The 16,312-nt window shown below is 57.8% G+C and overlaps 1 non-coding gene and 2 pseudogenes across 1 annotated transcript; all 3 read left to right on the top strand.

The window, feature by feature from the left end:
• The first annotated feature begins 4,282 nt into the window (after window positions 1-4,282).
• On the top strand, window positions 4,283-4,457 carry LOC133106377 (U2 spliceosomal RNA; annotated as a pseudogene).
• A 356-nt stretch (window positions 4,458-4,813) lies between these two features.
• On the top strand, window positions 4,814-4,930 carry LOC133105892 (U5 spliceosomal RNA). The gene has a single exon (XR_009704079.1). It is a non-coding gene; the product is annotated as a U5 spliceosomal RNA (small nuclear RNA).
• Window positions 4,931-11,213: 6,283 nt separating this feature from the next.
• On the top strand, window positions 11,214-11,394 carry LOC133106469 (U2 spliceosomal RNA; annotated as a pseudogene).
• Window positions 11,395-16,312: the final 4,918 nt, after the last annotated feature.

The following is a 16,312-nucleotide window of genomic DNA, read 5'->3' as shown; positions in this document are numbered from 1 at the left end:
GGTCCCTGGGAAACCTGTACGGGACACCGGTGGATTCGGATTCCGAGGCTGGGTCCATGGTAACCGTGGAGTCCGAGGAGGAGATGGAGGCAGCGCAGGCCGGGGTGATGAAGAGGCTGGCTGACGAGGTGGTGGGGCCTGAGAAGGAGGGCGGGGTAAAGAAGGGACGGGTAAGTTTCAGGGAGAGGTGGGGCTTGCTGGCTGGGGAGTCGGACAGTGAGCCCGCTGCTTCGTCCCCGGTCTTCCCGCAGCTGTCTCCCAATGAGTGGCCGTACCTGGGGGTGGACCCGCCCACCACCGGGGGAGCCCCAGGGGGAGAGGAGGCTGAGCCAGCAGGGGGCACTAAGCCCTAGGTGTTGGAAAATGGTTTTAACTGTGTTACCGTGTTTTTAAGAGGCTTATTTGTTTTAAAATCCCTCACAAAAAAATGGCCACCATCTCAATAGCCACAATCAATGTCAGAAGCATCCGGACTCCAGGGAGGGCGCAGGCAGTGTTTGCAAACCTGGAAACTGTGGGGGCAGACATCCTCTGCCTACAGGAATGCTGCCTGCCCCTCAGCGCCTCCTATAAAGAGTGGGAGAGGAGGTGGACCCACGGCCCGTCTGTGTGGAGTGGGTCGGATGAGAACAAGTCGGATGGGGTGGCAGTCCTGGTGCGCAACACAAGGGTGGAGGTGGTGGGTCACACGGTGATTAGACCAGGTAGGGTTTTGGCGGTTTCTTTGAGTTTTGGGGGTGTGGCATTTCGTGTAATAAATGTTTATGCCCCAGCGGTAAAGCAGGACAGATTTGAGTTATTTCACGGGTTATCCCCACACCTGCTGGGGAGGGTTCCACTTTTGTTAGTGGGGGATTTTAATTGCATTTTAGAAAGGGAAGGGAGGAGGGGTTTCGGGTATTTTAGATTAGATAAGACCTCTTTGTTTTTAAACACGGTTTTAAAGGATTTTAAACTTAAAGATTTGGTAAAACAGGTAAATACGGCTCCAGGCTTCACCTGGACTAGTCCGGATGGGGCCAGAGCCTCCAGGATTGATTTTATTTTTGGAAGGGGGGTGGCAGCGGCTACAGCACGGGCCACCCCTGTGTTCTTTTCAGACCACGTCCTCCTGACCTGCTCCCTGGTGCTGGAAGGCGGCCTGGAAGCAGGGCGGGGGGTGTGGAGGCTGAACTGTCTCCTGCTAAAGGAGCGGGGGGTGCAGGAGCAGTTCAGGGAGAAGTACATGGCCTGGCAGTCTCTCCAGGACCTGTTTGGGAGCAGGGCGGAGTGGTGGGAGGACACGAAGCCAAAAATAAAGAGCTTCTTTATCCACGCGGGCGTGGAGAAGCGGGAGAAAGAGAGGCGCGTGTGGGCCGGGCTCCAGAGGCGCCTCAATCGCTACTCTAACCTCCTGCTCGGGGGTTTTGACTTCCGAGCGGAGGTGGAGGAGACGAGGCGTCTCATGGCTGCCATGGCGGAAGCCCAGGGGAAGGGCGTTATTTTTAGGAGCAGGGAGAGGGACATTGATGAGGGAGAAGCCTGCACCAGGTACTTTTTTAAAAGGGTGATGGCGCAGGGAGCCCTCATGAAGGGGTTGAGGACAGAGGATGGCTCCTTGGTTGAAACGAGTGAGGGCTTGAGGGAGGAGGTGGAAAGTTTCTACTCCAACCTCTTCTCCACCAAGGAGGTGGTGGAGGAGAGGTTGGAGGAGTTTTTGGGGGTTATAGACAGAACTGTTGGAGAGGGGGTGGGTCTTGAGGCCCCCATAGTTTTAGCCGACCTGTCCACCGCCCTGAGGTCTTTTAAAAAAGGGAAGGCTCCAGGGGCAGATGGCTTGCCCCTGGAATTTTATGAGACATTTTGGGATCTGGTGGGTCCGGATTTGGTAAACGTTTTTAAGGATTTTGATTTTAGGGAGCAGCTCCCGGACAGTTTTAAGGAGGGAGTTGTGACCCTATTATTTAAAAAAGGAGAGGTGACGGACCTAAAAAACTGGCGTCCGATCACACTTTTAAATTTTGATTTGAAACTTTTTAGCAAAATTTTAACAGAAAAAATGAAATCGGTTTTAGGGGGTTTGATACACCCGGATCAAACCTGTGCAGTGGCCGGAAGGAGGATCACGGACAGCCTGGTGTTGGTGAGAGATGCCATCTGTCTGGCGAGAGACAGAAATCTGAAATTAGCTCTTCTAAATTTAGATTTCGAAAAGGCTTACGATCGGGTCTCGCACCAGTACATGTTCAGTGTACTGCAAAAGATGGGCTTTCCGGCCAGGTTTCTAGCTCGGGTGGGACTCCTTTACGCAGGGGCGAGGAGTAGATTCTTGGTTAATGGGATCCTAACCAGGGCAGTGAAAATCAACTGCGGCGTCCGCCAGGGGTGTCCCTTATCCCCCCTTCTGTTTGTGTGCTGTATAGAGCCATTTGCAGAGGTCTTGAGAAGGGAAGCCTGGATAGCGGGCTTAAAGATCCCGGGTAGTGGGGGGAGGGAGGCCAGGTGCATCTTTTATATGGACGACGTCACAATTTTATGTAGGGACGCTCGTTCTGTGAAAGTGGTTTTAGAGAAGGCGGGGTTGTACGGGGAGGCCTCAGGGTCGAGGCTGAACCAGGGAAAATCAGTCCTAAAAACCCTTGGAGTGTGGGAGGAAGGAGAGCGCCAAGCACTCCCCCTGGTGGGGACTCAGGGGGATGTGCGGGTGCTGGGACTCATTTTTAATTCAGAAGGGAAGGGGGAGGAGAACTGGGAGGTGGTGCTGAGGAAGGCTGAGCGCAGGCTCCAATTTTGGCAGCTCCGGAGGCTCACCTTCCAAGGGAAGATCCTGGTTTTAAAGTCTGTGTTGGTCCCGTTATTGTCTTTTGTGGGTGTCATTTTTGTTCCGTCGCGTTCTGTCCTGTCTCGTCTTAATCGGTGTGTGTTTCGGTTTTTATGGGGAGGGGGGTGGGAACGGCTCCGGAGGGAATGGGTTAGGCGGGAGCCGGAGAAGGGCGGGAGGGGGGTCCCAGATTTTTACCGGGTGATGTTGAGCCAATTTGTAGCCCTACACATATCTATGGTTTTAAAAATGGAAACGAAGGGATCCTTTTTCGTACGTTTTTTTATAGGGAGGTACCTGAAGCGGCTGGGCCTCATTAAGGTGCCCCTTACGGTGCCCATGGCGTTTGTGATGCCCAAGCCATATAGGCCGCTTCAGGCCTTTCTGGGGAAGTGTGGGTTGGAGGGGGAGGGGGAGGGTACCCTGGCCTCTCACCGTGCTATCCTCTCTTTTGTGCAGGGCAGAGACCAAGTGTGTCCAGTGCGCGGGCTGGCGGTAGGCCAAGCAACAACCGTTTGGAGCGCGGTCACCCATCCGGATCTGCTCCACAAACACAGGGACCTGGCGTGGTTCGGCGCCCACGAGGTGTTGCCAGTGCGGGCAGTTATGCACGCGAGACGCCTGGCTACTGTTGCGGTGTGCCCCCGGGATGGATGCCAGGATGAGGAGTCAGTCCGCCACACAATGTGGGAGTGTGAGGCCGCCAGGGAGCTCTGGAGGCTGGCCGACCCCCTGCTGAGCCTCTTCTTCAGAGGCGGGACAATGACCCTGCAGCACGCCCTTTACGGGGCGGGGAAACAGGCGCTGGGGACCAGGAGCTGGAGGGCCATGTGGCTCACAGCGAACTGCTGCAAGGAGGCCCTCTGGACAGCCAGGACTCTCTGGGTGGAGGAGAGGAGGGCACTGGTACCGGAGGCTGTGTGGCGGCTGGCAAAATCCCTGGTCAGAGACTACATGAGGAGAGACCGGAGGAGGAAAGGCGCGGACGAGGCCCGGACGATGTGGGGCCCCGCAGCATGGACTCTCGTGGGTGCGGACTGAGGAACAGCAATGGGCGGTCTTTGTGTTTGTGGAAGAGAAGGGAGAGGAGTGTGTTTTTTAAGGACACAGGGCTGCCCATTACAAAAGAGTGGAAAGGCTAGGGTTTTAAAGTGGGATTTTAATAGGGCTTTTGTGTGTTGGGTTTTAACAGTCTTAAAGTTTATTTATTTATGTATTTATGTTCTTTTAAGACTGGAGTATTTAATGGTTTTATTTTTGGAAAGGTGTCTGGTGAACCTGGTTTGCCCCAGTGGGAGAGGGGAAAATGAAACCGGTTTGTCTTTTACTTTTACCTTTTGGGGTGGGGGCGGGAAATGTTTTGGGTTTTGTTGGTGTTGTTTAGTCTTTGTGTTTAAGGTTTTAAAATGGTTTGAATAAAATGTAAAAATAATGTAAGCCCAAGGAACATGATGTAATGTAAACTGAGGGCAGATATAATAAAAACCTTTAAAAACAAAAAAAATCTGTTCTTATCAGTTTAATATCTGATACGTCCCCTATCAGGGGACTACATATTAAACGGATTTTTGGCACAGGGAGTCGGAGAAGGAGCTTGCTCCGTCCGCTTCAAGCATCGACCCGTTATTGCAGTGCGTTCGGGAACGGTGCGCCTCTCCAAGTTTTGTGCAAAAAAAGGTTGTGTTTTGTTGTCCTTTACTAGGTGGGTGGGTTGCCCTGTTCTTCCCCCTTTTTGTTTGTTTGTTTGTTTGTTTGTTTATTTTGTATGTATGTAAATTGTGTTGTAAATAGGGTGAATATGTGCCCTTGTTGTAAGTGTGCTTGCCTCTGTTTAGCAAAATGATGTAGTTTTCTGTGCGGGACGTAACTGTTTGTTGTCATTGCGCTGTCTCGCTTTTCCCACCTTCCCTCTCGGATTGTCTGTCCGGCCGGCTGGCGGCAGTGGCAACCCCGGGTCAGTGGGAGTGGCTGGGAAGGGGGCCGGAGGCGCCTGGTGCGCTGAAAGGTCACATTTCGCTCGGGTTTCTCTTCAGCACGCACAAATCTTTCGCCTTTTACTAAAGATTTCCGTGGAGAGGAACGCACCTGAGTTTGTGCTATTTTTGGATGCTCCGTCCACAGGGCGGGGCAACTTCGAACGGTTTAAGGACAGACGGCAATGTGCGACAGGTATGCGGGTTGCTTGCGAGTCGCCGACTTGCTCGTTTCTGGCTTATCGCCTGCTTGCCGCGTGCGATCGATGCCCCGCTCGCTAAATAGCTTTGGTCGCTGCCTAGAGAGCAGCTATTCGGTAAGTAACTCGGTAGTAAGTACGTAACAGCGTACTCGGTATGTGTCGAGTGTTTTTGGCGGCTGTGCCTGCCAGTGGAGGACAGTGGATCTTGGTGGGAGGAGCCAGCTGAGTCCGGTCGTTACGGTAGCTCGCCGACCGGCCAGTCAGTGCGTGCGCAGGGTTCTTGGGAAGGCGGGGAGGGGGGCCGGCCCCTGGGCCAGGTGGCGTCTGCCCCGAGCGCGGTCCGGGGCCACCGGGAGGGCGCCGTCGGCAGGGGCCAGTGTGCGGTTATCGCTTCTCGGCCTTTTGGCTAAAAGATAGAGAAGAGGATGGAGACACCAGACGGTGGATTGCCGGCCTATCGGGTGCGGCTGCAGAACACGGTTCGTGTGGAGATGGAGGAGGGAGAGAAACGCAACGGCTTTAATTTGGATTTTTTTGTTGAAAAAGTTTTAAAAGATATTTTGATGGTGGATCGGAAAACGGTGTTTTGTTTGCAGGATTTTTCCCAAAGAGGGTTTTTTGATTTAACTTTTTTTTCGGAAGCGGCGTGTTTTAATTTGCATCGAAAGTTCTTGGAGTGTGAAGGAAATCCGGCGCTACAAGGCATTACGATGCATTTGCTTTACACCAAGGCCCTGAGACCTCTTACCGTCCACATGTACAACCCTTTTGTGCGGGAGGAGGACATCTTGGCTTTCCTGCGGAGGTATTGTTCGGAGGTGAAGGAGGCAGTCAAGCTGAAGGACAAGTTTGGCTTCTGGAACGGTAAGAGGCGGTTTTATGTACGTTTTAAGCAAGATCCCTCAGGTGTGGGGGGGATCGCGCATCCACCAGGGGCCTTCTCCATAGGCCCGGACAGAGGCTACCTGGTGTACCCAGGCCAGCCATTGTACTGTAGACGGTGTGGGATGTACGGGCACGTTAAGGCGGTGTGCTCCACCGACCGATGCAGACATTGTGCATCGACAGAGCACGCGACAAAAGACTGCGTGGCCCCGAAAACATGCAGTCTTTGCGGGAGTGTGGAGCACCTTTTCCGGGCTTGCCCAGAAAGGGTGAGGTCGTTTGCGGCCTTGGTGCAGGGTGAGTTTGGGGCCTACTCTGGGCCTCCTGGAGGTCGAGCACGGCCTAGCACCAAGAAGGCCGGGCGAGAAGCAGGGGAGTCGGCTACGGAGGGAGGGCAGGCTTCGGAGCACGGGGCTGGGCCTTCCAGCACTACAAGCCCAGGCTCTGCGGCGGCCTTGGCCACTAGGCCGGTTCAGGAAGGGGTGGGGCCTGGGGGGCTGGCTCCTGTTCTGGATCCGTCCCTCCGTCCTGGGCATGGGGGCGAGGCCTCAGCCTTGGAGGAGCCACGGAGCGGCGCGGATGGGAGACCGGAGCAGGAAGCAGGCGGATCCAATGAGGTCATGGCGGCTGGGTCTGGGCCTGGGTCGGGTCCGGTTTCCGCTGCGCCCCCGAGCTCCGGTCCGGGTCCTGCTCCTGGGTCCGGTCCGGCTCCGGATTCCGGTTCGGGTTCCGGTCCGGGTCCGGATTCCGGTCCGGGTTCCGGTCCGGGTCCGGATTCCGGTCCGGGTTCCGGTCCGGGTCCGGATTCCGGTCCGGGTTCCGGTCCGGCTGGGAGTTCCGGTTTGGGTCTGGATTCCGGTCCGGTCCGGGCTTTCGCCGCGAGGCCAAGAGATCGGGATCCTGCTCCGGCGCTGGGAGGCATGGATGGGAGGTCCAAGGGTGAGCAGATCTTCGGGCCTTCCTCGCGTCCTGGCCTGGGCTTGGGGCTGGGCGCAGTGGTGATGAAGGCGAGGGCCGTGGCGGAGGAGTCCGGGGTCCCGAGAGAGGGTTCGCCGGAGCTATTCTCCCCCCTGTCTGTGCCTCTTGGTGAGGAGGTCTTGTCCCCGGAGGCGGAGGGAGCGGCTATGTGCACCACGGCGGACCTGCAGACCCCGTTGGCGTGGGGGGACAGCCCTCCTCCAGAGGGGGAGGTGCCGGAGTGGGCGCAGGTGGCAGCGCGGAAGCGGGTTCGCTCGGGGGACACAAACGGGAGGGAAGCAAAGGCGGGACCGGGCATCCCTCTGCAGAACAGGTTCCTGGCCCTATCGGACTCGGCGGAGGGGGAGGCCCAGGAGGTGGACATTGAGGTGGACCGGGAGGAAGCACCTGGAGCCCCTGCGGCCTCAGCAGGACCGGCAGTCAGCCCGTCTTCCCAGTTTGTGGGCTGGGATGTGGCGGGAATAACAGGGGTGATGGGGATGGAGAAAGGACTCGAGGGAGGGGGGGACTCCTCCGAGAAGGAAGGAGATTGAAGGTAAGGGTGGGTAGGTAAAACATTTTGTTTAAAATAATGGTGTTTAATGTTTTTACTTTGAATGTGCGGGGGTTGCGGAGCTCGGGGAAGAGGCAGGCACTTTTTGCCTCTTTGGCGGCAACAGGTGGAGATGTGTTTTTGTTGCAAGAGGTGCATCTTCGGGACATGGGGGACGTACTTATCTTTACGAAGGAGTGGACGTGGGGCCCATCGGCGTGGTCGGTGGGCAGCGTTCATGCCGATGGGCTGGGGATCCTTGTAAAGGGAGTAGGGATGGAAGTCCAGGAGTCTGTGGACATTGTGGCGGGGCGGGCAATGTTTACAGACATTGATTGCGCTTCTTGCAAATTACGGGTGGTTAATGTGTACGGGCCGACTCGGAGTGGGCGGAGGCTGGAAGTTTTCAGGGAGCTGGTGCCCAGTCTGTCCACCTCCAGACGGATCATCCTGGGGGGGGATTTTAATGTGTCGCTGGATGGGGGTGGGGCTAGCGCGGCTGGAGTGGAACATTCAGCGAGAGCGCTGGCAGAGCTGGTCAGGGACCACGGCCTGGTCGACTCCTTTCGGGCAGCGCATCCGGCGGCTCCAGGCGTTACCTGGCGTAACTCCAGGGGAGCTGCGAGCCGCCTGGATTACATCTTCGTGCCAAAGGAGTGGGCGGGGGTGACCGCCACGCTGCAGCCTTCATGGGCATCGGACCATGACATGCTGCAGGTGGCGGTCCCCATTCCCGACACGCAATGGGGGCCGGGGTACTGGAAGCTGAATACCTCCCTAATAAAATCTAGGGTATTCCAGGAGGCTTTTAGAGGGCTGTATAAGGCCGTGAGGGCTCTGCGGGGCTTGTACCCCACAGCGGTGGAGTGGTGGGAGGCGGCCAAAGGGCGTTTCGGGCTGTTCTGCCGAAACTTTAGCATGGCGCAGCGGCGGAGGGAGCGGGCTGAGGTGAGGAGGTGGTTAGATCTCCTCGCCTATATGCACGCCCAGCTCAACAGGGGGAGGGCAGTGAGGTGGGAGGCGTATGAGGGGGCGAAGGAGAGGGTGAGAAGCCTCCTGGAGGGAAGAGCTAAGGCCTCGGCCTTCCAGGGCCGGCTGAGGGAGATGGAGGAGGGGGAGAAGGCCACCGCATATTTTTTTCAGGCTGCTGAGGCTCGGAGGAGGGCCGCCGTGATCACCGGGTTGAAAGGGGAAGCGGGGCTGGAAACGGGGGTCCCGGAGATGCTGGGGATCGCGGAGGGCTTCTTCCGAGACCTCTTCAGCAGGAGAGAGTGCGACCCGGAGGAGCAGGAGGCACTGCTGGGGTGTGTGGTGCCCCGGTTGGGGCGGGAGGAAGGGCAGGCACTGGAGGCGGAGCTCAGTTTGGAGGAGCTGACAGGGGCGCTCCGCTCCATGAGGGAAGGGAAGTCCCCGGGCCATGACGGACTCCCGTGGGAGTTCTACAGGGAGTTCTGGGACATCATTGGTCCGGATCTCGTGGAGGTCTTTCAGGCGCTTCTGGAGGGGGGAGCGCTGTCGGCCTCCATGAGAAAGGGAGTGGTGACGCTGCTCCACAAGGGAGGGGACAGGGCTGACCTTAAGAACTGGCGTCCAATCACCCTGCTGACGGCGGACTATAAGCTGCTGGCCAAAGCAGCTGCGGTCCGCCTGAAGCAGGTGATGGACGTCCTGGTCAGCCCTGACCAGACTTGTGGAGTACCGGGGCGGTCCTGCAGCTGGAACCTGGTTCTGCTGCGGGACACAATTGACTGGGTGCGCGATCGGGGCCTTCCTCTGGCGGTGGTCAGCATCGACCAGGAGAAGGCCTTCGATCGGGTGCAGCACGCCTTCCTGTTCCGGGTCCTGCAGCGGATGGGTTTGGGCCCCCGGTTTCTGTCTTGGCTGCGTATGCTGTACAGGGGAGTGTACAGCTGCGTAAGAGTGAATGGGTTTCTGAGCGGGGCTGTGGAGCAAGCAGGGGGGGTGCGGCAGGGGTGCCCAATCTCCCCGCTGCTCTACGTCCTGTTCATGGAGCCCTTTGCGGAGCTGGTGCGCCGGGACCCAGGGGTGGACGGGGTGAGGATCCCAGGGGCTGCAGGGGCCGAGTTGAAAGTCCAGCAGTACGCGGACGACACGACAATTTTTGTGTCGTCGACTCGGTCCCTGGCAAGGGTGAGAGTCCTGGTGGACAGGTTTGCGGCAGGGACGGGCTCCAGGGTGAACCTGTCCAAGTCCTCAGTCCTGCTGTGTGGCCGGTGGAGAGAGGAGGTGAGGGACTACGGTGGCTGGGAGCGGTGCCAGGGGGGACTGAAGGTGTTGGGGGTGCGCTTCTTTCCCCAGGGCAGTGGTGAGCGGAACTGGGAAGAACGTATGGCGCTGGTGAGATCACGGCTGGGGGTGTGGGCACGCAGGCGGCTGTCACTGACTGGGAGGGTGGTAGTGGTGAGGGCTGTCCTGCTCCCACTACTCCTACACTTGGCCTACGTCTTCCCAGTTCCTGCAACGATCAAGGTGGCCCTGACCAGGGCCATGTTCAAGTTTCTGTGGGGAGGGAGGTACGAATATGTGCGTCGCGACCTCATGTACATGCCGGTGGACAAGGGGGGTCGCGGCGTGCCGAGAATCCCCCTGAAACTTGACGCGATTTTTACATCTTTCGCGTGTAGGATGGTCCTGGGAAGGGTCCCCCACAAGTGCTACCACTTCGCCCGTCTCCACCTGGCGACCGCACTGAGGCACTGGGTGCCGCTGACCCACGTGGCTCCACGGGCAGAACAGCAGTCCCCGGCCTATCAGGCAGTGCTGCGCTTCCTTGGGCAGTGCCCGGCTCCAGTGGAGAGGGAGAGCCTTCTCCAGCACAGGCTGCTGTACAACAGCATTGCGGGCAGGCAGGTGGCAGGTCCGGAAGGGGTGCCGCTGAACCTCGAGTGGGGCAAGGTGAGCGGGGGGAGGGCACCAGGGGTGGTGCGGGACCTCCACTGGCTGTGCGCGATGGGCAGGCTGTCGGTGCGGGAGGTGCTGCATCGCCATGGGTGCAGTGCCAGTCCACTCTGTCCAAGGGGCTGTGGGCTGGTGGAGTCGGTGGCGCACGCCCTATGGGAGTGCCGGTTCGCAAGGGTGTACTGGGGGTTGGTGCAGGGCCTCCTCAGTGGGATAGGGCCGGCCTTCACCCTGAGCAGAGAGAGAGTCCTGTACAGGCGGGGGCTGGCGGCAGTGGGAGCCGTGGCTGAGGGTGTAGTGTGGGAGGTGATAGGGTACGGCAAGTGGGTGCTGTGGGAGGACAGGATGGCAGCAGTGGGGATGAGGCTGAGGGTCCTGACTCCCAGCCAGCTCTTCCATAGGTTCTCTGGGAGGGTAGCGGAGAGAATAAGGGGGGATGGGGTGGTGCACGGGTGGGAATGGGTGCGGAAGTACTGGGGAGGCCTGGAAAGGCTCTTCCTCTGGGAGGGGGGTCCTGGGAATATGTAAGCATGTAAATAGAATGTATGTGATTGGGGTGGTTGGGTTCGGGGTTTGTGGGGTGGGGTGGGGTGGGGTGGGGTGGGGAGGGGGGAGGGTGGAGGGTGGGGTTCTTCTTGTTGTTTTTGTATTTGTATTGTTTTTGTTGTTGGAGTTGTTTGTTTGGGGTTTTGTAATTAGGGTAAGTGGGGGGTGGGAGGGGGTGGGGTGGGGGGTTGTATGGTTGTTTCGGTTCTGTTTTTGTTTGGTTTGAAATGTGTTGATACAGTGGGAATGTGTTGGGACTTTGGGACTTCAGGGGAGGGTGGGGTTTTTGAGTTTACAGTTGTTAAGAGGATGTGGTTTGGAATTTGTTTTGTTTATTGTTTGTATGAAAATGTAATGAGGTTGGTGTGGACCAATAAATTAATTTAAATACAAAAAAAAAAAAAATCTGTTCTTATCAGTTTAATATCTGATACGTCCCCTATCAGGGGACTACATATTAAACGGATTTTTGGCACAGGGAGTCGGAGAAGGAGCTTGCTCCGTCCGCTTCAAGCATCGACCCGTTATTGCAGTGCGTTCGGGAACGGTGCGCCTCTCCAAGTTTTGTGCAAAAAAAGGTTGTGTTTTGTTGTCCTTTACTAGGTGGGTGGGTTGCCCTGTTCTTCCCCCTTTTTGTTTGTTTGTTTGTTTGTTTGTTTATTTTGTATGTATGTAAATTGTGTTGTAAATAGGGTGAATATGTGCCCTTGTTGTAAGTGTGCTTGCCTCTGTTTAGCAAAATGATGTAGTTTTCTGTGCGGGACGTAACTGTTTGTTGTCATTGCGCTGTCTCGCTTTTCCCACCTTCCCTCTCGGATTGTCTGTCCGGCCGGCTGGCGGCAGTGGCAACCCCGGGTCAGTGGGAGTGGCTGGGAAGGGGGCCGGAGGCGCCTGGTGCGCTGAAAGGTCACATTTCGCTCGGGTTTCTCTTCAGCACGAATTAACCTGTTGCCTACCACTGGCTTGCTAGTGGTAGACAAGGGGTTTTCGGCTGTTTCTTGAGAGGCTTCTCAGAGCTTGTGTCCCTTCTCTCTCTCCTTTTTCCTCCCTTTCTTGGCTCCTTCGCCCCTCTCTTTTTTCCACCTGGTTTTTCCTCCTAACCTGACGGGCTGCGAGTTCCGTTCCCAGTACGTGGCTTGACCGCGGCTGGTGCGGACTCGCAGTTCACGGACCACCCCCGGAACAGCTGTACCTGGAGCGAGGAGAGAGTACCAGTGGCTTGACCGCGGCCCTCTCTGACCTCCAGGTACCCCAGGGCCTGTTGGGAGGAACCAACCAGGTGGCTGGAGAGAAGGAGCGAGGGAGCTGATCCAGGAACTGCGGAGGGAGCTGCCGTTGCCAGAGCCTGCCACCAGAGGGAGCCGGACCCGGAGGAGCCTCGAGGATCCAGAGAGCCAGCCAAGAAGCCCGGGACTCCACCACCTTTTCCTGGACTGAGGCGGCGACGAGGATCCTCGAGAGCCAGCCAGCGGAGGCAGAGACTCGCCTGGAGGCCACCCTGCCAGAAGACTCCCGCCATCCGGAGGACGAGCTCCACTGCTGCAGAACGCTTTCCTGCCGAAAGCCAGAGGTACCCCAGGGCCTGTTGGGAGGAACCAACCAGGTGGCTGGAGAGAGGGAGCGAGGGAGCTGATCCAGGAACTGCGGAGGGAGCTGCCGTTGCCAGAGCCTGCCACCAGAGGGAGCCGGACCCGGAGGAGCCTCGAGGATCCAGAGAGCCAGCCAAGAAGCCCGGGACTCCACCACCTTTTCCTGGACTGAGGCGGCGACGAGGATCCTCGAGAGCCAGCCAGCGGAGGCAGAGACTCGCCTGGAGGCCACCCTGCCAGAAGACTCCCGCCATCCGGAGGACGAGCTCCACTGCTGCAGAACGCTTTTCTGCCGGAAGCCAGAGGCGAGTACAAGAGCTGCCCGGAGAGAACGCCCGGAAGGGCTGCTCTCCGGGCCTGTACCAGCTTTGCTGGGCCTTCGCCGGTTGCTCTCTCTGCCTCTGGTTTTTCAGGCCCTGCAGCAGATCCAGCGGAACCCCTCCGGAGGACGAGGCGTGCGGAGCAGGCAGAAAGGGGGATCCGTGGACCTCCCCCCAGAAGACGGCGGCGCCCTTTGGATCCGGACCTGCTTGCTGTGTACCGGACCAACGCTTGGCGCCCCCCCACCGGAAGGGAGGTTCACTAGCGGCAGGGGAGCTGAACCATCGGCCCCCCTTGCATGTTCGGTCCCCCTGGGACAGGCCATCAACCTCAGGCGATTCTCGTTTCTCTGCCCACAGCTGGACTCCGGCCCCCAGCAGGAATGGCGACGGCGGCTCAGCCAGGTGTGCGGCGCCACAATGCCGTCCGGCTAACCCTCCTGAACAGCGGAGAGGGGGGCAGCAGCGACAGGGTAGGCCCCCTGGTGGAGCACGGGGTGAATGGCGCAGCTGTGGAGGGCGCCACCGAGCCAGCGTCCACTAGGGGGGGAACCAATGCTGCTGCCCCAACAGCCAACAGCCAGAGGAGAGTGACAGGTATGACCCGCCTGGAGTTTAGCCGGGCAGTGCTTCAGCGAGCCATGGGCTTCGTGCCAGGCGACCTGAACTGCCTGGTGAAGGTTCCAGGCAACGCTGACATTTTTGAAATTAGCTTTAAAAACGCTAATGTCCTGGAGAGGTTCTGGAACCTCTATAGAGAGGGGAAGGACAGGTCTCCCCTTAACAACTTTCAAGTTGAGCCCCTGTCCGACACGGAAAGCAAAGTGGTCACTGTGCAGTTTTTTAATGAAACTGTACAGGACCACGATGTGAGTACGTGGTTGGGCAGGTATGGCCAAGTTAAATCTGAAGCCAGGAGGGTCCTGGATGAGGATGGAGTCTGGACCGGGGCCAGGAAATGGCTGGTCCAGCTCAAGCCTGACCCCTCTGCAGTGGGGGGGGTATGTCACATCCCCAGCACCATCACGCTGGGGAGACACCGGGGCGTGGTGTTTTATTACGGCATGCCCAAGCTGTGCAGGAACTGTGGCGAGTTATGTCACTTGGCCGCAGCCTGCACAGTGGTCAAGTGCAAGTCGTGTGGCGGCGAGCACGAGACCAGGGCGTGCCGTGACCCGAGGCCCTGTAATCTTTGCGGGGTGAGGGGGCATCTCTTCCGGGATTGCCCCCTCTCGTACGCGAACAGGGCCCGGAGCACCGCGCCCCCACCACCGTCAATGACTGCCCCCCCTCCCCCACCCCACCCTACCCCCACACCACGCATCAGAGCACCCACTCCCCCTTTGCCCCAGCCTGACAGCCTAACCCCCACAACACAAACACTACCAATCCTTCCCTGCAGCACAACACCGGCAACCCCCACCTCAACAGCACCCCCTGTTACCCAACCCTCTGTCATCACAGTAAAAGAGGAGCCTGACTCTGACACCCCCATTGTGGTGGAGGGGTCAGACTCCTCATCTGCAGAATCGGACACAAATTCCATCACCCCGTGGCAAAAACCGAAACGAAAGGGGAAAAGAATTCGATCACCCACAACAGCCAAACCGCAAAATACACCCAGCCAGCCTCCAAACCCAGCAATAACACGCCAACCGATCAACGCCAAAAGACACAGTACAATCTAATAAAAAACCGGTACACAGTCCCAAATCTTTCGCCAGGCCTAATACCCTTCCCAAACCTCCCACCCATCCACCAAAATCAGTACATTACAAGGAAAACCTACAAAACATCGGCACACTTCACCCCCACTCCATCAGGGACCAGCCAGCCCCCGGTCCGGACTCTCAAAGGGAGGCGACAACATCCCCCCCCTCCTCCCAGGCCCTCCTAGGCCCGGGGGGGAGGCCTGGGGCAAAAACAACCACTCCCACCTCTCCAGGACGGAACCTCCCAGGCAGTCAGGAGGGGAGACCCATGGGAGAACATGGTCAGGGGGTGAGTAGGCGCCACAATAACCCGGATACAATTTTCAACACAATAAATCAAATTTGTCAGAATATGGCTAACAGCCATACTGGATCACCAGACACACAAAACCAATAAAATATCATGGCATACAACTTTACACTTACCACACTTAACACCCGCAGTATCAGACACCCCGATAAACGCACCACCGTTTTCTCCATTCTGTCACAGATCCCCTCAGACGTCGTCCTGCTCCAGGAATGTGGGATTCCGTTTCGGGAGTGGGATGGCGTTCTGGGGGAGGAATGGAGAATGGGAGACTCTCTCTGGTCTGGCTCAAACATCGCCAGAGCTGATGGGGTCGGCACGTTGATGAAAAATCCCTATGCAAAAATAACAGCACACAGCATTGTGGAGAGTGGGCGAATCCTCGTCACCGATCTCGAGGTCGGGGGTTCCCCACTCAGGGTCATCAACGTGTACGGTCCCACCAGCGTGGCCGAGAGGGTCTCCCTATTCACTAAACTACCACCACTGTTACACTGCACGATGCCCGTCGTCGTAGGGGGAGACTTCAACTGTGTTTTAAGAGATGAGGACCGCAGCAAAACAAGGCCGGATCGCTCCGGCACCCTGCTGCGGTCCCTCATCGAGGATTTCTCCCTCTGCGACGCCGGGGGCGCCTCTCCTCCCCAACACACTTTTGTGAACTCCTCTGGCTCCTCCTCATCCAGAATTGACATGTTTCTGCTCTCCCCAGGCCTGAGGGTGCACAGCTATTCCACCAAGGCGGTGCACTTCTCGGACCACCACATGGTAACCGTGTCCCTGGTCTGGGAGAAATCTATAACCGTGGGTAAGGGGCTCTGGCGGATGAATATCAGCCATCTCCAAGACCCCCAGGTGCGTCTCTCCTTCTCGAGAAGATACCTGGAGTGGGTGAGTCTGAAACATCTCTTTGACTCCCCGGTGGAGTGGTGGGAGATGGTGAAGGAGCGAGTGCGGGGCTACTTCCGGGCAGTCGGGCGGAGGAAGGCGAAGGAAGGGAGGGCAGTTTTTGAACGCCACAATGCTGCCCTCCAAAGACTAAGCCTCCTCCAGTCCCGAGGCCTGGATGTTGGCAGCGAAATCGCACAAGCTCGGCAGAGCCTCACCACCCTCTACCGGGAAGAGCGGAAGAAACAGACCTTCCGCTCCAAACTCCAGGGCCTCCAGGAGGATGAGAAATGCACACGGTTCTTCTTCCGCAGGGCACGAACCAAGACGAATAACATCTTGTCTCTCTATAACAGCAGAGGTGTGGTGGTGTCTGAAGAGGCGGAGGTCCGGGAGGTGGCCAGGGAGTTCTACGAGGGCCTTTACAGCGAGAGGCCCTCAGACGGGGCTCTCATGGACACCTTCCTGGGCTGCCTGGACAGACGCCTGGGAGATGAGCAGATGGAGGCGGAGTTGAGCACTGAGGAGCTCACCAGGGCCGTGCACTCCCTGAATACACACAAAGCTCCGGGCCCTGACGGAATCCCAGCTGAGTTTTACCAGGCTCACTGGGATCTCCTGAAGGGGGATGTGGCGGAAGTGTTCAGGGCTGCGTAC

The sequence above is a fragment of the Conger conger genome, chromosome 12 (genome assembly GCF_963514075.1).
Source record: "Conger conger chromosome 12, fConCon1.1, whole genome shotgun sequence".
Lineage (NCBI taxonomy): Eukaryota > Metazoa > Chordata > Actinopteri > Anguilliformes > Congridae > Conger > Conger conger.
The sequence above is the reverse complement of the archived record's forward strand: the minus strand, read 5'-3'. Positions and strand labels throughout refer to the sequence as shown.